Source organism: Paroedura picta, chromosome 4, assembly GCF_049243985.1.
Source record: "Paroedura picta isolate Pp20150507F chromosome 4, Ppicta_v3.0, whole genome shotgun sequence".
Classification (NCBI taxonomy): Eukaryota; Metazoa; Chordata; class Lepidosauria; order Squamata; family Gekkonidae; genus Paroedura; species Paroedura picta.
The window spans coordinates 136480092-136505792 of record NC_135372.1 but is presented as its reverse complement, the minus strand read 5'-3'; the positions used below and the strand labels follow the sequence as shown (position 1 = coordinate 136505792).

The 25701-nt window shown below is 47.9% G+C and overlaps 1 protein-coding gene and 1 long non-coding RNA gene across 6 annotated transcripts in view; one reads left to right on the top strand and one right to left on the bottom strand.

The window, feature by feature from the left end:
* The window catches only part of LOC143836456 (uncharacterized), a 35886-nt gene extending 27845 nt beyond the window's left edge, over nt 1–8041 (top strand). Inside the window, exon 3 of the long non-coding RNA XR_013230617.1 lies at nt 6251–8041. This is a non-coding gene — a long non-coding RNA (uncharacterized LOC143836456). The remainder of the gene's footprint in view (nt 1–6250) is intronic.
* Nucleotides 1–25701, bottom strand: part of CDH4 (cadherin 4) — a 911643-nt gene that overhangs the window by 287360 nt on the left and 598582 nt on the right. The gene's annotated exons all lie outside the window — the stretch shown is intronic.

Below are 25701 nucleotides of genomic sequence, written 5' to 3'. Positions count from 1 at the left end.
CTAGGATTGTACAAACAGGGAAGGCGGGAAGGAGAGAGCACATTCTGAAACCTATTGGGTTGCCAACCTCCACATGAAGATCTGGGGATCTACTGGAGTTGGGAAGGGGAGGGACCTCAGCAAAGTCCACTTTCCAAAGTAGCCATCTTCTCCAGGTGAACTGATCTTGCTCATCTGGAGAGCAACTGTAATAGCAAGAGATCTCCCTGTGCCACCTGGAGGTTGGCTACCCTAGATGAGATGGATTCTCATATGTGGCTTCTCCTTCATCGGAGTCCCAGGAGTCTACCCTTCCAAAGCAGCCAGTTTCTCCAGGAGAAACAATCTTGGGTACCTGGAGACCAACTGTAATATCGGGAAATCTCAAGTTTCCACCTGGAGGTTGGCAACCTTAGATTAGATGGCTTTTCACGTGTACCTTCTCCTTGAGTGTGGCAATAGTATTGGCCACGGCTATATAGCAGTCCCTGGAGTCCACCCTCTGTAGCAGCTATTTTCTCCTGGGGAGCTGAGCTCTGTCATCTGGAGAACACATTTATTATTATTATTATTATTATTATTATTATTATTATTATTATTATTATTATTATTATTATTATTATTATTTGGATTTACTACTTGCCTCTCCCTGGAGGCTCAAGACGAGTTACAAGATTTAAAATCCCAGTAAAAACCCTGTACAAAATAAAACAATATAGTAAATTATATCCACAGTTACAATAAGATGAGGTGGTAAAAACACAGCTCCTACCTACCACCCACCCCAACACATTCTAGAGGGGAGGGAGACAGAGATCTTGAGGTTCCACCTGGAGTTTGGCAACCCTAGCTCTACTCCATCTCATCAATCATAGAATTATAGAGTTGGAAGGGGCCTCATGGGTCATCTAGTCCAACCCCTTGCACTATGCAGGACACTCACATCCCCATTGCTCATCCACTGTCACCTGTCACCCCCTTGAACCTCCACAGAATCCGCCTCTCCATCAGATGGCTCTCCAGCCTCTGTTTAGAAATCTCCAAAGATGGAGAACCCACCACCTCCCGAGGAAGCCTGTTCCACTGAGAAACCGCTCTGACTGTCAGGAACTTCTTCCGGATGTGTAGACGGAATTTCTTTTGCCTTAATTTCATCCCACTACTTCTGGTCCGTCCCTCCGGGGCAAGAGAGAACAACTCTGCTCCATCCTCTACATGGCAGCCTTTTAAATACTTGAAGATGGTGATCAGATCCCCCCTCAGTCCTCTCCTGGCTAAACAGACCCAGCTCCCCCAACCTTTCCTCATACGACTCGTGACCCCTTAAGAAATGCTTGTTTTTTAACAGATGGGGGGGCCCCGGATATTTCCCGCTAAGCATCGCAATGCTCAGAAACGAGGCTAATCGAAATTCACCCAGCTCACACGGGGTAGGAAGACACGCCATGCAGGGAGGCAGGTGACAGCCCCTCACATCACGTGCGGCCTCCGACACAATATCCATCAAGTCACAGAGAATGAGAGTAATCATCTATTTAATTCAATGCATCCCTTAGTGCTTGTAACCGCTAAACGAAATGCGCCGCGCGTCCCACAAATGCATCATCATCGGCTTGTAAAATGAAATACATGCGATATTAAAAGGGAGATAACATTTATTAAAACCATTATGCAAAGAACCTGAGATGATATCGGAACGGCTCGCAGGGCGGGATGGCTTGTTATGGTTACTCAGGCAGCCGAGATATTTATTCACCGGCTAAGCAGCCGGGCCTTGCCGACGCGAGGGAGGAGAGGGGAGAAAGATAACGCGCGCCTTGTCCTTCCGGCAAAGGCTCAGACTGCAGAGACACAGGCCTGGAAAGGACCTTGACGAAGGGCATCCCGTTCTAGAAGTGGATGAGCATAGAGGTGAAGCATGTTTATGGCCTACGGTGGCCGATACTGGCAGAAAGCCCGTATGGTTTAATTGTTCAAAGTGGCAGACTCAAATCTGGAGAACCAGGTTGGATTCCTCAATTCTCCTCCACACGAGGACTGTTAGGTGACCTTGGGCCGGTCACATTTCTCTCAGAACTCTCTGAGCCCCACCTCCCTCACGAGGTGCCTCTTTTGGAGAGAGGAACTGTGGTTCTCCAGATGTCTATGGACTACAATTCCCATGAGCCCCTGACAGCAGGGCTGTCCCGCTAAGGGATGAGCGTATGGGGCTCAGGGATGCCTGCCTTCAGGTGGGACTTGGAGATCTCTAGAATTGCAGTTCATGTCCAGTCAGCAGTTCCTCTGGGGAATATGGATGCTTTGGAGGGAGGGCTCCAGATGTCTATGGACTATATCAGGGGTAGTCAACCTGTGGTCCCCCAGATGTCCATGGACTACAATTCCCATGAGCCCCTGCCAGCAAACGCTGGTAGGGGCTCATGGGAATTGTAGTCCATGGACATCTGGAGGACTACAGGTTGACTACCGCTGGACTATATTACTCTACCTTGCTGGGGTCCTGTCCCTCCTAGCCTCCACCCCCAAATCTCCAGAGTTTTTCAACCTGGATGTAGGAATTGTATTCCCCCCCTCCAAATCCCCTTCCAGTAACTAGGGGGGTGGGGAGACGGAGGTGACTGGCCAGAAAAAGGGGAAATGGATGTCATCAACTATTTGGTTGTTTTAACTGTTCCAATATTTGACTTTTCTATTATTTAATTGCTTTACCAATTACTGTGAACAGGGTTTCATTCCCCACTCCTCCACTAGTAGCCAGATGAGTGAACTCGGGCTAGAGACAGCTCTGTTTGGAACTGTTCTTGCAGAGCAGTTCTGTTAGGGCACTCTCAGCCCCACCTCCCTCGCACGGTGTTTGTTGCAGGAAGAGGAAAGATAGGGTGTTTGTAAGCCACTTTGAGACTCCTTTGGGTAGTGAAAAGCGGGGTATAAAAATCAGCTCTTCGTTTACTTGGACTTTTAATGGGGTTTTGAGATGTTGTAACCTGCCACGAGTTGCAAGGGAGTGGTGGGGAATAAATAACAATAACAACAACAACAACAGTAACAATAACAGTAACAGTAACAGTAACAGTAACAGTAACAGTAACAGTAACAGTAACAGTAACAGTAACAATAACAATAACAAGAACAATAACAATACCAAAATCTGCAGCAACAAACCAATCCATTTCCTTTGGACTAATTTCTTCTTCACTTTGGAACCCATTCCTGTTTGGCTCGCTCTCCCAAAAGTTACACCCACGTCACCTGGAGAGCCCGATCGGACGCCTGAACATTTTTGCAAGATGTTGTTTTGCACGTTCTAAGGAGGCATCCCGGCTTCCTCTCCCTTTCCCATCAGACCACATTTGCCAAGAGTGTGTTCTGTTTGTCGGTGAGAACATCACAAATTCCTTAGGGACCAGCACAGACTTAGCAGGTTGGGTGACCCGCTGTAAGAAGACAGATTGTTTTTTTTCTCTCCAAAGGAAGAACAGCTGGGGAAGATAAATCTCTCTCTCAAGCCTTGTAAAATGCAAACAAAACAAACATCCAGAGCTTCAGGGAGTGCTCTTCTGGACTATTTGTTCCAGTTACTCAACTAACGTGTGGCATAGTGGTTAGTGTGTCAAACTAGTAACGGGAGGCCTACGGTTCAAAGCTTCACTCTGCCATGAAGCTCATGGGGTCATAGAATCATAGAATCATAGATTTGGAAGGACCCATACAGGCTACCTAGTCCCACCCTCTGCTCAGTGCAGGATCAGCTTAAAGCATCCAGGATAAGGATCTGTCCAGCTGCTGCTTGAAGACTGCCAGGGGGGGGGGAGCTCTCCACCTCCTTAGGCAACCCCTTTCTCTGTTGAACTACTCAGACTGTGAATTTCCCCCCTGATATCTAGCCCATATTGTTCTCCACGTAGTTTAAACCCATTACTGCAGGTTCTATCCTTTGCTGCCAACAGGAACTTGTTCCTGCCCTCCTCTAAGTGAGAACCTTTCAAATCCTTTAGGACAGCCATCATGTCCCATCTCAGCCCCCTCTTCTCCAGGCTGAACATTCCCAAGTCCCTCAGCCTTTCCTAAGAAGGCTTGGTCCCCAGGCCCCGGATCATCCTCGTTGCTCTCCTCTGTTCCCTCTCAATTTTGTCCATGTCCTTTTTGAAGTGAGGCCTCCAGAACTGCACACAGGACTCCAGGTGTGTTCTGACATATGTGGTATACAGCAGGACTATGACCTCTTGTGATTTTGATGTGATGCTTCTGTTGATACAACCCAAGATTGCATTTGCCCTCTTTACTGTCACATCACACTGTCTTCTTGTATTTAGACAGTCCAGCATCCTGTCGCACACAATGGGATTATGACAACTTGTGTTTTTGGGACCCTCATTCTCCCTCCACTGACCCTACCTCCCAAGGTTGCAGCAAGCAACAAAAAGGACAGAGGAGAACTGCATCTACTCCCCTGAGCCCCTTAAAGATAAATAGGCATACAACAGGCTTTCTCAACCAGGGGTTCGTGAAACCCTGGGGTTCCTTGACAGCCCTGGAAGGGTTTTGCGAACAGTCAGAATTCACAGACAGGAGAGCTGTTCAGGGGACATAGGCAGAGAGGCAGTCCTTCAGGTGCAGTGGGCCTAGACCTTGAAGGTAAGTACCAGACCCTTAAACCTGATCTGGAATTCAACTGGAAGCCACTGCAGTACAGGTCAGATACGGGACCTCCAAGATCATAGAATCATAGAATCATAGAGTTGGAAGGGGCCATACAGGCCATCTAGTCCAACCCCCTGCTCAACGCAGGATTAGCCCTAAGCATCCTAAAGCATCCAAGAAAAGTGTGTATCCAACCTTTGCTTGAAGACTGCCAGTGAGGGGGAGCTCACCACCTCCTTAGGCAGCCTATTCCACTGCTGGACTACTCTGACTGTGAAATTTTTTTTCCTGATATCTAGCCTATATCATTGTACTTGAAGTTTAAACCCATTACTGCGTGTCTTCTCCTCTGCAGCCAGCAGAAACAGCATCCTGCCCTCCTCCAAGTGACAAACTTTCAAATACTTAAAGAGGGCTATCATGTCCCCTCTCAACCTCCTCTTCTCCAGGCTGAACATTCATAGGGCTTGGCCCCTTGGCCCCAGATCATCCTCGTTGCTCTCCTCTGTACCCTTTCAATTTTATCTACGTCCTTCTTGAAGTGAGGCCTCCAGAACTGCACACAGTACTCCAAGTGTGGTCTGACCAGTGCCGTATACAATGGGACTATGACATCTTGTGATTTTGATGTGATGCCTCTGTTGATACAGCCCAAAATGGCATTTGCCTTTTTTACCGCTGCATCACAGATGTTCCTGTGAGGACCCGGGCAGCTGCATTCCGGACCAGATGCAGTTTCTGAGTCAGGGATAAGGGAAGGCCAGCATAGAGTGATTTACAAAATTAACAGCAAAAAGTAGAAGGCCAATCTCTCCTTCAGAAACCAAACCCTAACCCTACCCCTAACTCTAACCGTAACCCATCCATCAACAAATTCCAAACATGGTATCTTTCTCCCTTTTTTAGAATATTACTAGCCAGACATAAATGAGCCTCTTGTGGCGCAGAGTGGTAAGGCAGCAGACATGCAGTCTGAAAGCTCTGCCCATGAGGCTGGGAGTTCAATCCCAGCAGCCAGCTCAAGGTTGACTCAGCCTTCCATCCTTCCGAGGTCGGTAAAATGAGTACCCAGCTTGCTGGGGGGTATCCTGTAATGACTGGGAATAGCAAACCACCCCGTATTGAGTCTGCCATGAAAACGCTAGAGGGCGTCACCCCAAGGGTCAGACATGACTCCCTTCTTGCACAGGGGACACCTTTTACCTTTAGCCAGACATAAGGACATTTACTTTGTCGAGAAACCCCCCAACAAGAATGCTCTTCTGTCCCAAGCACTGGCTTTTGATGAATCACAAAACGCTTTAGCCTTTCAGCCCAGGTAGGGCTGAGAGAAGGAATTCAAATCCACAGCGGAGGATGCTGTGAATGAAGACGGCGACATTCTGCATCCTTTCCTCCCTCTGAATGGACTGTGAAGTCTGCTCATTGTTACAGTACATGGGGGGGGGGGGCAGAGCAACAGGAGACATTTGCTGTACAACAGAACGAAAATACTCTGGGGACGCATTGTCCTCTGAAATCTCTCCCCTTGCAGAGTTCCCTGCTTTTCGACTTAGCCGAACATGCCTGTGTGAGGAATAATGTGCAACTAACATTTCTCTCTCTCCCTCTCCTTCCTTCTCTCTCCCAGACTTTGGATCTCTTACAGGCAATTGGGAGAACAGGCTGAATATCAACTACAATCCAAAGCCCTACTTTCCCACTGCATCTCTCCAAGATCCTGGTCTCAAACCTCAAGGATTTACATTAGGCGTCCCTGGGATTACAATATCCACTCGATTAATTTGTTCTTTTAAAACATTTATTTAACAAGACTCTTAACCACCACCTTTCTGCCCTCTGAGGGCCACCCTGGCAGCTTACCAATTAAAAGATATAAATTAAAATCTCATCTTAAAAGCCATTAAAGCCAATACACAACCTTGTCATTAAAAAAAAAAAAAAACCTCGGCGTTTAATATAAAAGCAAAAGATGAAAATGAATGTTACAACATCGGGAAAAGGAAGGAGGAACCGCTGAGGAAACGCCAAGCAAAATTTTAATGAAGCCTTCACCCACTGGTGGAAGATGGCAACCCACAAGGACAGGCAAATCTCCCTGATGGGATTTGGTGCCACTACAGAGAAGGCCCTGTCCCAGGTTACCACTTACCTTAACTCAGTAGGTGAAGACACCTGAAGCAGAGTCTCCAAAGATGACCATGGTGATCAAGTAGGTTTATTAAGTGGGGAAAAAGAAACAAATGGAAAAGACCACTGGGACCCAGAAATAGTCTGCTGTCGGACAGACACCCAAGTATAAGCTGCCCATCCCTCCCGAAAATCCTGGGACTTACCCGCTTCCCTGGTCTTTGCCCCGGGTCCCGCCCGGGTCCTCAAATGTCCTGCCAGTGGCCAGCCAGCTGGAGCTGATGCCATGCAGGCGCACAAAAAGCTCCCCCCCAGGATCTGGAAAGGCTGCAGGCAGCTGTTAGGGAACTCACCAGCAGGGGCAGCTCTCATGCAGCAGGGATCTGCAGCCTCCGAGCCTCGGAGAGAAGTGGAAGGAGGAGGGGGTGGTCAGGGGTGGGGGACAGAAGGCGATTGGCTGGCCGCTGGGCAGACAGACAAGCCAGTTGTAGGAGGAGGCACTCAGGGGCGGGACAGCCACCCTGAGTGGGTGTTAAGCGCTGAGTGGCACCTAAGCCATGAGACCAGCTCCTCCTCCAGGGCCTTACCAGAAATATATTATGTGGAACAGATATTCTTTCAGACAACTTTGGTGCTGGACCAAGTAATAGGAAACCCAAAAAGGTTAAATAAATAAATGTAGCCTGATATTATAAATGGAATGCATAGGCAAATGAAACATATTTAATATATGAAAATACATGTATTAATTTACAATGGTTTAGGCCAGGCTTTTTCAACCTGGGGTTTCTTGACGGCCCTGAAAGAGTTTCCTGAATGGGTGGGATTAATTATTTTTTAATATATTTTTAAAAAATGTTAAACATTTATCAGATGATATGACCATATATATTCTTGTTGATCTCCCCCCCCCCCAATCACCAGTGATGGGCCTGGAGGGGGTGGGAGGGGAGGGGCCCTGGGTAGACGTGTCCACAGCTCTGCTTCCCAACCATATTCTGCCTGATTGTGCCACTTATGGGGTTTCTTGAAGCCTGAAGAATGTCTCAGGGGTTCCTCAATGGTAAAATTATTGAGAAAGGCTGGCCTAGGCGATTTGGTCCCTGTTTGTGATTTTTAGAATTGATTTTACAAGTGAGGCTACCCCTGAGGCCTTAATACCGTTTTTAACTTTCACTGCAAATAAAGACGTGCATTTTCATATAATTTTTCCCAACCCATTTCACTTATAATACGAGGCCTCATATTCATGTTTCTTTAAGGCTTTTCCGTTTCCGGATTCTAATTTTGTTTGGAATAAATATTGTCTCCTCTTTTCCCCCTTGGCAGGATCTAGTAACGTCAGCCGTACAGCCTTGGGCTTGGGTCATCATGTATCTGAGCAGGATTGCCCTAGGAACCCCTCTCCCCGCATTCCGCTCACGTCCAGCTCCCCACTCATGAGCCGAGAGCTGACCATTCGCTGAACTCCTCGACAGCATCTGCTCAGAGTCAGATGCATCCAATTTGCCCCCGTTCTGCTGCTGTCTTGTACAATTACACGTCCTTTCAGAACCTCTTCACAGAAATTCCGCACCTTCTTGAAAGCTATTCGTTGACGTCAGCTCAGGCTACCACCGTGGTGCAAAAAGCTCCACAGGAGTCAGGAGGGAAAGGAGAGATGGCTTCTCCCACAGGTCTCTCCCCAGGCCCGGTTTAAGGATGCGCCAGGTCCGTAGTGGTTTAAGGATTCACAGGGCCTTAGCAAAGCACAACGGGCACCGTTACTTATGCTGCACCAGTATATCCAGGGGCCCCCTCCCGAGGATAGTTGAAACTTTGGAAGAAGCTGAAAGCTTCACTTTGCTGAAAACATTACTTGAACCCTGGCAGGATGTCCAAGTGCAAAGACCCAACTTCTAAAGGGACCTTCACATTTATAGAATCATAGAATCATAGAGTTGGAAGGGGCCATACAGGCCATCTAGTTCAGCCCCCTGCTCAACGCAGGATCAGCCCAGAGCATCCTAAAGCATCCAAGAAAAGTGTGTATCCAACCTTTGCTTGAAGACTGCCAGTGTCTTATGCGGCTCAATGAGTGATGCACATGAAATCAACCATTCATAGAGTTGGAAGGATCCTGCAGGCCATCTAATCCAACCCCCTGCACAATGCAGGATCAGCCTAAAACATGCAGGCTAAGTATCTGTCCAGCCGCTGCTTAAAGACTGCCAGCAAGGGGGAATTCACCCCCAGTTTCTAACACAACATACATATCACTCTTTTTTCATTCTTTCAGTCCATGAGCCACATAAGCATGAAGACTTCTAACAATCACTGGGTGAAGGCCCCCTAACCATACAGCACTATGGGGGCCCTGGAATCATTGGGCCTGTAGCATGTGCTAAATGTGCTTCTAGGAGAAATCTCTTCTGTCTCTCCCTCTAGTGCTTTGTGGCACATCCTAAATGGCGTACCAGCCAATAGAAGGATGGACGGAGGGAGGAAAAGAAGGAAAAGGAAGAACAGGAAGAACAGGAGGGAGAGAGGGAGGGAGGGAGGAAAGGGAAGAATTGGAGGGAGGAAGGAAAGGAGGAAGGAAGGGAAGGAGTGAGGAACAGGAGGGAGAGAGAGAGGGAGAGAGGGAGAAAAGAAGGGAGGGAGGGAGGGAGGGAGGGAGGGAGGGAGGGAGGGAGGAAAGGGAAGAATTGGAAGGAGGGAGGGATGGAGGAAGGAAGGGAAGGAGTGAGGAATGGGAGGGAGGGAGGGAGGGAGGGAAGGAAGGAAGGAAGGAAGGAAGGAGAGAGAGAGAGGAAGGGAGGGAGGGAGGGAGGGAGGGAGGGAGGGAAGGAAGGAAGGAAGGAAGGAAGGAAGGAAGGAAGGAAGGAAGGAAGGAAGGAAGGGGAGAAATAGGTGATTGGAGCCATGGTTCCTTTCTGTCCTCTGTGACATCAAAGATCTCAAGGCATGTGCCCACTATCTGAACTGTAAGGCGTGAGTTCTGGAATACCCCAGCTAGCTACCAGTACTGCAGTTTCCACCTCCTCCTGGTTTGGCCTGCAATCCCTCATTTGATCAGAACCGGACTTTTCCTCCAGTCCAAAGGAAACGACTCCCCATCCGGCCTGGTTTATTCACCATCAGCTGCTGCACGTCAATCAGCCCTTTCCCCCTAAGCTTCAAAAGGAGCGATGATGGAGCCTGCCACTTTAAATCCAGTCAAGCATGGGTGTTTCCTTCTCCCACTCCGCTGCCTCCCCAATCAATCTGTGTACAGCCTTGTAGGGGGGCGTGACACTCGCGTGTGGAGAACCCCCGGGGAACCTCACTCAAGTGGAGTCGATGTGTGAAAGATGGATTGGTTATTAGGACCCAGGGAGCTAAAGGAAGAGAAGGGAGAGACAGAAATATATACAGAGGGACGGACGTTCCGGGTCTGTAATCTTCAGAGTTCCCAATTAGTCGGAGGGGGTGGGTGGGAATAAAACCATGTATTTATATAGCTGACAGGCAGCCCCCTTGTATCTGAATGGACCCAGGGATGTTTTACTTTCCAACGTTCAGGGGTGAATTGAAAGAGTTAAAAGGTCAGGCAGCGTGTGGCCGTACAAAAGAGGAACGCCATGGCCGCTATCTCTGCCGAACACTCTGCAGTCCAAACAAGGCGACATATTCAAGCCATAAACGAAGAAAAGCTATTCAAATCCCCGGCTGCCTCCTGATAACGCGGGAAGGAAATGAAATGGCGTTCTTTTCATTCCGTAATGGTCTTGGCCGTTTTGGTGTGCGGGAACTGCAAGGCCGTTGCTTGAGAATCTCGGTAAATGTCCCGATGGGGGACAATAAAAGGAAGGCTGTCTCAATTCTGCCTTGCCCAAAACAGAGATGGTGGACATTCCTATTCCTGTTGGAAAAGAGCTAACCCAGTAATAAGGGGAAAACTGAGATCCTGGTTTGCAGCTCGTCATTCTGCACAAATTGGAAATTATTATCCTTGCAAGTCTGGGCAGTTATCTGGGTGGTAGATGCCACGGACCGTAGGCTAGTTCAGCTGACCAGAAGAGACCCCCTGATAGAGAACTTCTCCATACACATGTGGTATAAAGAACTCAGTCTTTATTGAAGGTTTCCATAAGGCAAAGCTAGACAACGCATGGCCAAAATAGGAACATTGACAGGGCCAAGCACAGATGGCCCCCTCAGGTTTAAGCGGAAGAAATAATTCCCATAGAGGAGACTTTTGATCTAAAAGGCGTGAATCCAGGAGACATCCAGTCTGCTTTTCCTGCCATTCCTGACAGTAAATTTCCAACCCCCTACTATGTGAGCCAAGGATGAGGATACATAAGGGCGAGCTCTTCGCAGCAGGGGAGAGAGTCTCTACAGGTCATAAACCGTGGGATGGAAGTGAAAGGGAAGATATAGAAAAATGAAAGGAATGTGGGGGTTAGGGAGGGGTGAATTGTAATTTGTGGACATCTGGAGATACACAGGTTGCCCACCCCTGTATTAGAGGTAGGGAGTGTGACATAATGGGTTTGGACTAGATTGGGGACCCCCAAAGTTTTTCAGCCTGTATGCTACTTTGTACTTATGGGACCCTGTGGTGAGTGCAGACACAAAATGGCTGCTGTAGGAGGTGGAGCCAGCCACAAAATGGCTGCTGCAGCTTACCAGCAGTCCCAGTGTGAAGTTCCTTGTGTTGTGGTGGCAGCTGCTGCCAAAGCAATGTTTTTAAAAACACGCACAGCCAATCAAATCTCTGATGGCCAACAAGAAGGCCTGGTGGGCGAACCCCCCCCCCCATTTTCTAAAATCACTTGGTGGGCAACAGCAGATGAATCAGTGGGCGCCACGATCTAGCTCCCTGGACTAGATCCGATAAAACCCCAAACAAAGCTCCTGTCTAGGCAAGAATCCCAGTGGATGATAGGCTAAAATGGGAGGGGAAAAAATCCTGAATGCCAGCCAGAGCTCCTTGGAGAAAAAAGGCAGGAGAAAAATGTAATCGAGAGCAGGAGATGGGTGGGCTGCTATTTCAACCTGAACGTCGAAGCATCTCTTGAAAGACAAACGGTGGTACTTGTGAGCCAGGAGGCTCTTTTTCTTCCATATGAAAAAGGCACATTTTAAACTTAAATCTTCCCAAGGAGGCCAGGATATCTGCAATACAGACAGCACAATGTCTGCTGTAGCCAGGTTTTCCATTTTGAAAAGCAGCATGCTGGCTATGGAGACATCAACGCCTGCCAGAGTTGTCAGCTTTCTGCAGGGCCTGCAAGATGAAGCTCTTCCGCCAGGCGTATGGTTGAGGCCAGGGCAGGAGGTCCCAGCACTCCAACTAAGGATCCACCCCGAAGGTCTATCAGACCTGCTCCCACTCTCACTGGAAGAGAGCTCGGCCTCTGGCTGAACAAGGTGGAATAGGACTGGGTAAAGAGGACGTGACCACTGCTGCTTGTTGTAATTTGGGAGGGTTTTATTGGGTTTTGTTGTATTTTAGTGTTTAACTGGGTGAACCGCCGCGATACCATTCAGGGTGGTATATAAATGGAAAAATGAATGAATGAATGAATGAATGAATGAATGAATGAATGAATGAATGAATGAATGAATGAATAACAACATGTCACCCAAAAATTTGCTTCCACCCTTTTGAGTTTCATTAATGTGCTGTTTTGAAGGGTAAGACTGATAGTCTCCAGGTTTTAGATGGGTGATAAAACATGCCAAACCTTACAAGGAATGTTTAAACAAGAAATCAGTCTTGGTTTCTCTGAACTGATTAGGGTAGTCTCAATTCTGTGTGGGTGTGGTGGGGGAGTCCAAATGTAAAATAACAAGAGGGAAATTCCGGATAAATATGCTGTTTTGTTAGTACTTCCTCACTTGTCGGCATTGTAACGTCAACCAAAGTCCTTCAAGTTCTGGCCAGGGATTCCGGTTTTGCAGGGAGCATCATCTGGGCAGGGAGTTGTGAATTTCCTGCATTCTGCAGGAGATTGGACTAGATGGCCCTGGAGGTTGCTTCCAACTCTACGATTCTATGATTCCTGCTGATTGTTTTGGACAACCTGCATACTCTGCGTCCTTGTTTGTTGTCTAACCTCCAGGTGGTGCCCAGAGACCTCCTGATTGAATTCCATACGATAGAGATCATTTACCCTGGAGAAAAAGGCTTTGGAAGGTGGATTCTCTGGTAGAGTTAGGTCTCTCCCCTAACTCTGCCATCCCCAGGTTCTACCCACGAAATTCCCAGGTGTTTCCCGATCCAGAGATGGCAATCTTTTCTATGGTCCAATAGAATGGTAGAACGTCTATGACATGTGATGCTGCAAAGGTCCCCAACAACTTATATACAGTTTTTGCTGGCGTATAAGACTACTTTCCCCCCCTGAAGAACATGCCTCCAAGTGGGGGGTCGTCTTATACGACGGGTGCACTTCAGTTGGGATAGACATAGCTGCCCATAGTGGCCCATAGTACTGTATTTTGAGTGGAAATGTTGGGGGGTCGTCTTATACGCCCAGTGGTCTTATACTCCGGCAAATACGGTAATGTTGTTGTTATGTGCGAAGTCGTGTCCGACCCATCGCGACCCCATGGACAATGATCCTCCAGGCCTTCCTGTCCTCTACCATTCCCCGGAGTCCATTTAAGTCTGCACCGACTGCTTCAGTGACTCCATCCAGCCACCTCATTCTCTGTCGTCCCCTTCTTCTTTTGCCCTCGATCGCTCCCAGCATTAGGCTCTTCTCCAGGGAGTCCTTCCTTCTCATGAGGTGGCCAAAATATTTGAGTTTCATCTTCAGGATCTGGCCTTCTAAAGCGCAGTCAGGGCTGATCTCCTCTAGGACTGACCGGTTTGTTCGCCTTGCAGTCCAAGGGACTCGCAAGAGTCTTCTCCAGCACCAGAGTTCAAAAGCCTCAATTCTTTGACGCTCGGCCTTCCTTATGGTCCAACTTTCACCGCCATACATTGCAACTGGGAAGACCATAGCCTTGACTAAACGCACTTTTGTTGGCAGGGTGATGTCTCTGCTTTTTAGGATGCTGTCTAGATTTGCCATAGCTTTCCTCCCCAGGAGCAAGCGTCTTATAATTTCTTTGCTGCAGTCCCCATCTGCAGTCCCCATCTGCAGTGATCTTGGAGCCCAGGAAAATAAAATCTGTCACTATCTCCATTTCTTCCCCTTCTATTTGCCAGGAATTGAGAGGGCCGGATGCCATGATCATACGGTAATAGCCCTGGTCATACGGTAATAGCCCTGGTCTAATTTTTAAAACCACATTTAAATCCTGCCATCTCTACATTCATACTAAAGACACAAATGCTGTTCAATTGCAGGATGCACATTGTATGACTTTTTGTGTTTTCTTCTCTGGCTTCTCTGTGCTCCAATGCACAGTAACCATTTCCTTAAAACCTTGAACATTCTGTTTCCACATTAAATCTATATGCGGTGACTTTTTTCTGTTTGTCATGTGTCAGGAGAGAGGTGCTCAGCCACTCCTTCTCACCATGAAGAGAACTGAAAGCCCATATGTACGCCCAAAAGACTTATATCTACTTTCCACCCATTCCCTTGACATCTGGGTTGCTGGTTGCTCTCCTTCTTCTAGCGCTAAATAGTTGGGGGAATCCAGTTTATGTGATTCCCCCACTAAAATGGAGAATATAGCTGCTGGTTGGCTGTTGGGTGGCTGGATGAGGATGACGTCGTGCAAAGCACCAAAATATGGTGCTTGCAAAAAGGTAAGTTTTTCACTATATTTCCTTTGTGCGGAATGGGACTGTAAGTTGCCCCAAATATAACAACAGGAGCCGCCATGATAATATCCTGCATTGTGCAGGGTCATTTCTACCTCTCTGTTTCTAGATGACTTTCAGGTAATGCTGGAAGGAGCTTCGATGTATCTCCCCCCCCCCCACCCTCCACAGCATCAGGAAATGGTGGCAGAGGGCGGGGCTAATCCGGCACACCTGTTCACCCAATTAGAGCTTCAGCGAGGCAAGGGAGTCGCTGCTGACATTTTTGCTAATCTTAGCAGGGGATAACACCATCTGTATATTAATTTTAGGATATCCCCTCATATTGCTATGCTGATTGGAACCTTTGCAACGCTCCTTTGTCTTTGCAATCACATTTTATCACCTATCTCAGCTAGTAAGGGCGATTTCCTGGCCGCCCCTCCTACCCAGTACATATTTATATTATTATTCATTCCACCATTTCTCCAGGAAGATCAGGGTGGAATCAAGGTAGTTCTCCCTTAACCGCTTTACCCTCACAACACCCCAGAGAGGTCGATTCAGCTAAGAGTAACTGGATCAAGCTCACCTGGTGAGCTCCATAGCACAGTGTGGATCTGTACTGACCCTTCAAATCCTTATCCAACGCTCTAATCCAGCCTTTTCCAATCTTTTAACCATGAAGGAGCCTCTGGAATAATTTTTCAGGCGTTGAGGAACCCTGGAAGTGATGCCAGCTGGCCACGCCTCCCTGCCACACCCCCATAAGTGACATCACCATCTGTCTTCACAAGCAGGCACAAGGAACACTGAGAGGAGGAGAAATATGAGGCAGGTTAAGGTGTAAAAATGTGTGGAGAAACCGCCCCCTCCCAGGTGCAGAAACCATGAGAGAACTCATGATCAGAAGCAGGGAGGGGGGGGGGCAATGGAAACAGCCAGTTCTCTATCTTGTGGCCAAGTCCATTGAGACAGGAGGGGAAAGCCACAGAACCCCTTCAGACCTCCTGTAGACCTCCAGGGATCTGCGGATCCCTGGTTGGGAATCCCTGCTATAGTCATTATACCACACTAGCACTCTGTGCAAAATTCATTCATTCATTCATTCATTCATTCATTCATTCATTCATTCATTCATTCATTCATTCATTCATTCATTCATTGTATTTATATACTGCCCTCCCCGAAGGCTCACAAAACAAGAGACGATACAGGTGACACCATTTATAGTAACAACAAGGTGATGACAACAATAACATTAAAGAATGGTGGAAACTGCTAAGAGCATCATTCATTCATTCATTCATTCATTCATTCATTCATTCATTCATTCATTGTATTTATATACCGTCCTCCCTGAAGGCTCGGGGCTGTTTCCATGAAACAAGAGACGATACGGGTAACGCCATTTATAGTAACAACAAGGTGATAACTACAATAACATTAACATAATAACAACAATAACATTACAGAACGGTGAAAACTGCAGAGAGCATCAGCTCAACCTCTGCTGAGGCCCAGTGGGCTGGGCAGATTTGTAGTGGTCATCGTAGGAGGGAGGCTTGGGGGCCAATGGAAGTGGTGGTTCTGGTCACCCTCAACCAAATCAGACTACTACACAATCTGCCCAATGCGTACATTTTCCAGAATCGGTAGCTTTTGCTCACAGAATGTTTTAAAGGGCAGCATTCTAAATAAGCAACACACATACAGATTTAAGGGTCCCCCCCCCTCCCACAGCCTCTGACAACTACATTTTTACTCTCAGCAGCTCTTGGGCAATGAATTTGCCATGTGCCGCTCGCAACTCAAGAACAGTAGCGGTGCGTTGGATTTATGGAACATCTGAGCGCATCGGGCGCTTCAAAGAGCTTAACAAAAGGCACTAACTCACCAGGACAGTCAGCCAACCTATCTGTTCCAAAATAAATAAATCAGTTTCTAAGTTCAGGCTTCAAAAGGGAAACGCTAGCTGCCCTACAAAACTCTCGGCGAGGCGGGGAATTCTGCAGCGCTGGACATAATAGCTAAAAAGACCACCTCCCCAGGGTGGCCCGTTACCCCCCCTCGCCCGGTATAGATTAATGAACCACAGGAGTGGCAAAGTGAATAATTAAGGAAAGGTTAAAACGTTCTCACAGCGCTCGAGTGCCACACTAAAAAGAGGGAAAGAGAGAGACGACAACTGTTAAGAATATGCCACATCAACGCCGAGATCTCCCAGAGGCTAACGTCCAACTGGGAATATATTAAGGGAGAGAAACAACCAGGGCAAAGAACTCTTCCGCACACGCAGCCCGCACAAAATAACAAGCGGGAATCAATCAGCAACAGGGCCGGGCAAGGCTGCCTCCCGAACTTCAAAATGCGGACGCGGACCGAAAACCAGATGGGGAGGCACTGGAAGCTGTTCTGCAAACCTCCGGCCGTGCCGAAGGCAGCCGTTCCAGCTGGAAGATCAGCTAATTTCATCCGGACGAGATTTCCGTTGGCTCCAAGCGGCTCTTGTGGAAAGTCCTTCCGAAAGAGCGCTAACCAGGAAAGAGCCTGCTTCAAAGGAACTGTGTTCCTTCAAGTCGAGCCCAGGGCCTTGGGGGTTTACAGGCAAGGTGGGAGAGGTGGGGGGGCTTGTTGTTCCTGTGTAGACCTAACCCAACATTCCCCAGTGGGTCTCCCACCCAAGTACTAACTGTGGCCAGCCCTGTGTCGCTTCCAAACTCTGATGTGATTGGGCTAGTTAGGGATATCCCCATTCAGGGATATTCCACATCTAGCACATGCTATGGGCCCCATGCTTCCAGGGGCCCCGCATGGTGCCTTCTTCCCTTGGATCAGGGTCTTAGCCTTTCTCCTCCCCCTTTTCCCCTCTTTAAGGACACTGAGAGTGACACCCCTTTCCACTATAACGATCCCCTCTGTCCCCAGTCGGTCTGCTCCCACCGCGATTGGACTCCGCTAGGGCCCTGCAAATCCTTAACCCACTCCTGGGTATTCCAGTTAGCCAATTAGCTGCCCTGAGGTTCTTGATATGCACAGCCATCATGTCATCTGAATAGGGAAAACACTGGCATATCTGTACGTGTGTACAGAGTTCAAGATGCCCAAACCAGAACACGCTGGAAAACCCAGCAGTGAATTTACAAGCCTGTACTGGCAAAATACGCACACTGTCCCCATTTAGACCACACGGAAACCACACATTTAGGGAGGATGCATGTGTGGGTGTCGTCCTGCTGGTTTGCACAGCCATAATGTCTGACGACTGCCACATCATTTCAGTGTTTTGCATGTTTGAATGGGAATTACGAAAATATGCACCTTTCTGTCCTGTCCAAAAGCCAAAGGCATGAACATGGAATTCTGTAACAGGCTACCAAGCAAGGCCCTGCCTGGGGGGGATGGGACACACCCCTGGGGGCAGCAGCAGGGCTCACCAGGGTGCAGAAGGATGGGAACTAAGATTACCTGGTCCCCCCCTCGGCCACTGTCAGGAGATGGGCAGGTAAAGGTGTCATGTCCAGACTGGGAAACTCCTGGAGATCTGGAGATGGAGCCTGGGGCTGAGAGAACTCTGATAGAACTGCTACTGGCCCAAGGTCACCCAGCTGGCTGCATGGGGAGGAATAGGGGATCAAACCTGGTTCTCCAGATGAGAAGATGCTGCTCTTAACCAGTACGCCCTGCTGGTTCTCTTTGTGGCCCTTCTCCCTCGTAATGTGGCCCTTCTCCCTCGGAAGTATGGGTGTGTGGGGGCGGGAGGTAACTACATCTTCCTGTACTTGATGTAGTTACCTCCATCTGTCGGCTGAAACCGAAAACCGACTGTGTAAGGAAGCCATGACTGGGCTGCTGCTATCTAGACCCTGTGGGCCCCAGGTGTGATGTCCCTTTTCCCCCCAGAGGACATCATGACCTCTCAGATTTGCAATGATCTTTGCGGGCGTAGAGTTCCTCCCCGAGAGGGACAGAGATGAATGCTGGCACGGCCATTCCACAACTGCAGGGGTAGTCAAACTGCGGCCCTCCAGATGTCCATGGACTACAATTCCCAGGAGCCCCTGCCAGCGAATGCTGGCAGGGGCTGCTGGGAATTGTAGTCCATGGACATCTGGAGGGCCGCAGTTTGACTACCCCTGGTACAGAGACTTCCTCAAAGTGTAACAGTTAACATTTACAAAAGCTGGAATTCTGGGCAGTTCCCCAGGAGGCTATATTTGCATTCCGTCGAGATCATTTACGCTATTGTTGGCTGCGAACCTGGTTTTGCGAGCGATGTTTGAAAACGGATTAGTTTGTTTGGGGGGAACGGTGCATTCATCAGCTGTTCACAAATAAAGATTATCCCTCCCCCCCCATAAAAAATGAAAGGGCTCCCTCCGCCTCTCTATCCTCTTCATCCTCTTTTCAAAAGCTTCTTCTTTGGAGCACAGGTGAGGCTTCTTACCTTGGGAACGTCTGGAGAGGGGACTCAGGATCCAGGGGAGTGCTCTCTAAATGGGAATTGTTCCACTTCAATCCCCAAAACTATTTTGGGCACCAAGACAGCAGCTGCCTTTTTGTGTTCCTAATCCAGCCGTTCTCAACTTTTTTTTTTACCATGGAGAAACGCCTGAAACATTCTTCAGGCTTTGAGAAATCTCTGATTGTCCAGAATAAGGTTGGGAAACATAGCTGTGGGCATACCCACCCAGGGCCCCTTCCCACAATTGTAATATGTCCATTAAAAAAAATAATGCAGAAGTTGTCTTTGGGGCAATAAAGTTCATCCTGGGATTCATCAAGGCCTTGCATGCATAGGTGCCTCTAAGACATAAGTGACTTATGGTGACCCCAGTCAGGGGTTTACTAGGCAAATGAGAAGCAGAAGTGGGTGGCCATTGCCTTCTTCTGCAGAGCCTTCCTTGGTGGCCTCTCCTCCAAGCCCAAACTCTGCTACGCTTCTGAGAACTGTCCCAGGGGTGGCCAAACTGTAGTTCTTCAGATGTCCATGGACTACAATTACCACGAGCCCCTGGCCTTCCTTCTCAACTAGGCATCGTGAGTTGGGTATTTCACATTCTAAACTTGTTTTGGAATTTTGCTGGCATCCCAGGCATCGTGATTTGGAAGCTGGATTTGGGCCAGAGATCTACAGCTGTTTGTGACTGACAGAGGCACTAGGGAGATCCATTTCTACATCTCCCAACATCTGGCCTACTTTGGCCCTCAGCCTGGCCACAGTGGAGACTTTCCGTACGCATGTAGAAAATTCCACAATGGAGTTTTGACAAGTTACAGACTTGTGCCTTGTTAGAGGGTATCAGAGACAGTCAAACTCCTCGGATAAGTGGTTGCATGCAAGAAGCTGGAGTTCTAGTCAAGTCAGCCAGAAGCATCCCTGCATAATTACCTGCAAACTAGCTGCTGACTTTGATAACAAAGGTTGACTCATTAGCAGTTCTTTATCATGCAGATAGGGGATATAATATGCCAGCTGAATTCAAGTACCGCCTGTTTTCAGAATTTTAAAACACTGCTTTCAGACTTTTAAAACACATCCTTGAGATTATCATTCAACAAACTCTTGAGGTTTGCTTCCTGCATTCTGGCAAGGAAGAGGACTAATAATCCTTCAAGAAACTCAGAAGGATTCCATGAAATGGGGAGATAAATGGGGAGATCTGAACATGCTGGAAAAGCGGACAAGTGAGAACAAGATGCCATTCAGTAAGGAGAAGGGCAGAGTTCTACATCTGGGACACAAGAATGAGAAGGATGCCTACTGGATGGGAGATATGCATCTGGGCAGCAGTGTGCATGAACGAGATCTTGGGGGTACTTGTGGACTGTAACCAAAATATGAAATATGAGCAGACAGTGTGATGCAGCAGTAAAGAAGGCAAATGAAGTATTGGGCTGTATCAACAGAGGCATCATATAGAAACCAAAAGATGCCCTCGTCCAGCTGTATACTGCATTGGTCAGACCCCACTTGGAGTTATGTAGTTTTGGAGGCCTCACTTCTAAAAGGATGTGGACAAAATGGAGAGGCTGCAGAGGAGAGCAACAAGGATGATCCAGGGCCTGGGGACCAAACCCTAGGAGGAAAAGCTGAGCGACTGGGGTATGCTCAGCCTGGAGAATAAGAGGTCGAGAGGGGACACGATGGCTCTCTTGAAGTATCTGAAAGGTTGTCACTTACAGGAGGGCAGGGAAAGGTTCCTGTTGGTAGGAGAGGACCTGCAATAATGGCTTTAAACTACCAGAACCAGCGAGATACCAAGAAAAAAAATTCATAGAGTAGTTCAGAGGTGAAATCAGCTGCCGAAGGTGGTCTTTAAGCATCAGCTGGACAGCTACCGCTCATGGGTGCTTTAGGAAACGCTGGCAGGGGCTCATGGGAATTGTAGTCCATGAACATCTGGAGGACCACAGGTTCACTACCCCTGCTTTAGGCTGATCCTGCATTGAGTAGGAGACTGGACTAGATGGCCTGAATAGCCCCTTCCTCCTCTATGATTCTAAGTAAATCTCATTAATAAACCATGGAGCAAGGAGGTAGCAGAAAGCTCATCCTACCCCTCTTAAAAGTCCTCAGAGAATCTCAGAGTTGGCATTGGGCACATAAATTACTTTCCTGTGCTCATGAATGGTGCAGAGTGTTATTTAAGTGGGGTTAGTTATGGGGCGGGAAAGGATGTGAGCCTGGCTTGGCAACTTCAGCAAGAACGCCAGGTGAATTATGGCACACAGCTGCATGGTTTTTATAGGAACTCTTGGCAGAGGTCACACCCCACACAAAAAGGGGGCCTGCCAGCCACACATCTGGGAAATATGTTGTGCCACAGCACAGCCAATAGGCACAGTCAGTGTAATATGAGAGCCAGTTTGGTGTAGTAGTTAGGAGTGCGGACTTCTAATCTGGCGAGCTGGGTTTGATTCCCCTCTCCTCCACATGCAGCCAGCTGGGTGACCTTGGGCTAGCCACAGCACTGATAAAGCTGTTCTGACCGGGCAGTGATATCAGGGCTCTCTCAGCCTCACCCACCTCATAGGGTGTCTGTTGTGGGGAGAGGAATGGGAAGGCGACTGTAAGGCGCTTTGAGCCTCATTCGGGTAGAGAAAAGCGGCATATAAGAACCAACTCTTCTTCTTCTTCTTCTAATATGTGCATGGGACAAGGTTTAGGTTTCTCATGCGTGTACTGCCTCTGCACAAGTGAGCTGGAGCAATGGAAAACCAGGGCTTTGTTTTTGCATATATGGCAGCCATCTGCACACAGTGAATCACTGAAGTTTGCATAGTTCCACAGGGTCTGCAAGATGGAGCTCTTCCGCCAGGCCTTTGGTTGGGGCCAAAGTTATCATCGGCCAAAGCCCCACCTGATGGGGCTGTGTCAACTCTTGGCAGTCCTATGGCTCAACTGTTGCCATGTTTTTGGAGAAAATGGCTGCTTTGGAAGGTTGTCTCTATGGTATTATAACAAAACAAAGAGTCCAGTGGCACCTTTAAGACCAACAAAGATTTATTCAAGGCGTGAGCTTTCGAGTGCAAGCACTCGAAAGCTCACGCCTTGAATAAATCTTCGTAGGTCTTAAAGGTGCCACTGGACTCTGATTTTGTTTTGTTGTGCTGCTTCCAACCAACATGGCTACCCGCTTGAATCTACGGTATTATATCTCACTGAAGAAGACAGGAAGAAGAAGAGTTGGTTCTTATATGCCGCTTTTCCCTACCTGAAGGAGACTCAAAGCGGCTTACATTCCCATTCCTCTCCCCACAACAAACACCCTGTGGGGTGGGTGAGGCTGAGAGAGCCCTGATATTACTGAAGAAGAAGAGTTGGTTCTTATATGCCGCTTTTCCCTACCCGAAGGAGGCTCAAAGCAGCTTACAGTCGCCTTCCCATTCCTCTCCCCACAACAGACACCCTGTGAGGAGAGTGAGGCTGAGAGAGCCCTGATATCACTGCTTGGTCAGAACAGTTTTATCAGTGCCATGGCGAGCCCAAGGTCACCCAGCTGGTTGCATGTGGGGGAGCACAGAATCGAACCTGGCATGCCAGATTAGAAGTCCGCACTCCTAACCACTACACCAAACTGGCTCTCCCCTTTCCTAAAACCAGGAAAGTCCCTCCCCTTTCCTAAAACCAGGCTTTATCCCCCCAAAAATAATTCCCAGATATTTCCCAAAGCTGAGCTGGCAACCCTAAGAAGGACAGAGATTCTTCATTCTCTGCTGATCTTCCAGAGGAGGAACATGAAAGACTAGAACCCACTGAAGAGTATAAGTATTGACAAAAAAGTCTATTGGGGAAAGACCAAAAACAAATCATTGTCATCAATATTGAAGGACCCAGCAGGGATGAGAGCAGAAACTGTCAGGCTGATTTGGCTTTTATGTCCAGCTTTCACTTTGGCCTAATCAAGAAGCCCATTTTTAAAATCCAACATTCTCTTCTTCTTTTTTTTCTTTTGTAGAAGTCGTCACATCTTAGAAGTCTTCTGAGCTTCATCACTGACGGTGGGACAGCAGCTCCTGAACTCTTGTCAACCTTTTTGTGTAAACGGGACCATTCTGCACACATTGGATAATGCACTCTAAAGTCGATTTTTCCGTTTTACATGAAAAATTCGACCACAAAAATACATTGAAAGTGCATTATCCAAAGCACTTTATCCAATGCACTTTCAATCCACTTTAGAAGTAGATTTTCCTCTTTCGCACAGCTGCAAAAGCACAGTATAAGTGCACTCTCCAATGCGTACGGAACGGTCCAAGGTTGAATCAGATGCTGCAGGAGCTGAAGCCAGTTACCCTCAGCAGGATTTGGGGACTTCTCAAGCATTTATCCCAAGATAAAAGTAGAGGAAGAACAGAATTATTGGCATGGGTGGATAGCATGGTCAGCCAGGAATGGCTTCAAAAGACTGACTCCTTTTTTAGCTTGTTTACTTAATTTATTTAGTCATGCTCAAATGCTTGCTGTGCCAGCTCCTGCCCCACTCGCTGGTTGCAAGCAGGAAGCCGTTCATTTAGCGAGGTGTTTGGTTGTGTCTGAACGAATTTGGATGGGCTCATTTGCATGCAATTTCCATGAACAATGAGGGTTTCTTGCTGCCATAGCCGTCTCTCCTGATTTCCGAAAGGATTGCTTCTCAGCCTCTGGGTGAAGACGAAGTGTGGATTTCTGAAAGGAGACATGGGGCACTTTTGTGCAGACAAAAGAATGCCCCTCCAATGCACTTTGCAACCGGGGTTTACTGGGACTGATTCCATTTTGGGCTGTATCAACAGGGGCATCACATCAAAAGCACAAGATGTCATAGTCCCATTGTATACGGCACTGGTCAGACCACACCTGGAGTCTTGTGTGCAGTTCTGGAGGCCTCACTTCAAGAAGGACGTAGATAAAATTGAAAGGGTACAGAGGAGAGTGACGAAGATGATCTGGGGCCAAGGGACCAAGCCCTATGAAGATAGGTTGAGGGACTTGGGAATGTTCAGCCTGGAGAAAAGGAGGTTGAGAGGGGACACGATAGCCCTCTTTAAGTATTTGAAAGGTTGTCACTTGGAGGAGGGCAGGATGCTGTTTCTGCTGGCTGCAGACGAGAGGACACGCAGTAATGGGTTTAAACTTCAAGTACAACGATATAGGCTTGATATCAGGAAAAAGTTTTTCACAGTCAGAGTAGTTCAGCAGTGGAATAGGCTGCCTAAGGAGGTGGTGAGCTCCCCCTCCCTGGCAGTCTTCAAGCAAAGGTTGGATACACACTTTTCTTGGATGCTTTAGGATGCTTAGGGCTGATCCTGCGTTGAGCAGGGGGTTGGACTAGATGGCCTGTATGGCCCCTTCCAACTCTATGATTCTGTGATTCTATGATTCCACAGTGAGGATATGCTGGCACATTTTGACTGCAGAGGATTCTAAATGTAGATTCTTAATTTGTACCCGGCTTTCGGCATCTGTGGTTTTGTCCTATCTCTGGTCAAAAGTTCAACTGCGGTTTGTACTTTGTATTTTCTCAGGAGAGTGGATGGTCCTGGCTCCCGTCATACATCCCCCTTTTTGGAGTCTGATCATGCGCATTAATGCACTTGCGCCATAATGCAATCAAAATTAAAGAAATTTTTAAAAATGGCACCCATGTCCCTCAATTCCCGTGGCACTTGAATCACCCAAGCAAGGGGTGTATGTGTGTGTGTTTCTTGTGTTGATGTGTGCTCAGTCACCATCCATGCCTGAAAACAAAGCATGCCAGCTGCTATTACACACATATGTTTATGCACTAAAAGTGCCCCATTGCACTTTAAATCATAAAGTGCATTTAGATACTGTAGGCAGAGACAGGGGAGGCAGGGGCAGGGATATGGGTCCTTGTTTTTGACTTAAGGTTAATTTTCTGGAGCGTTCCCAGAAAAAAGGTGCTACTGTTATTGCAAATTCATATTGTAACACAGTCATGTTCAATTAAAAAAAATAAAATGGAGGGGAAGGGGGAGAGGGAAGGAAGGGCAGATTGCTAATTGAAGTTGATCCACCAAAGTGGCCAATGATGGGCCTGAAGGGGGTGGGAAAGGGAGGGGCCCAGGGTGGGCGTGTTCACAGCTCTGCTTCCCAACCATATTCTAAATGATCACGCCACTTTCAGGTTTGCTGAAGCCTGAAAACTGTTTCAGGGGTTTCTCAGTGCTAAAAGAAGTAGAGAAAGGCTGCTCTGCTCCCTGAAATTTCAGGGAAAGGTTTTTCCCATCATCGACTACCTGGGTTTTTGCAATGTAGGTGCTGGGGATTGAACCAGTGACCTTCAGCATGCATAGCTGAGGCTCTGCCATGAAGCTCCAGGCCCTCTGAGTGCCCGTATGTGAAGCTAGCAGATCTTGCCTTCGGTTCCTGCAAGCACTCCTCAGATGGATACCACTGACTGTGCAGGCCTGGAAAGGAAGCAATTTAATCAGAGCCAGTAGCAGTCATTTAATGGATGCGTCTGACTGCGCAGACACAAGGCGGGGGGTGGGAGGAACTGTGAGAAATGCCACGCTCTAATTACAGGAGTGACCATGACACCAGGGCACGATGCCTCTACTTTGGTAAATGAGACAATTTCAGTACTTGAATGGGGAATCGGAATTACAAGCTGCAGCGACCAAGAGACTGCTGCAGAGGGGCGAAAAATTGGCTTCCCATTTACCCACCCTTGATGACGATTCACTTAACCCATTCCCAAATCGCATCATGA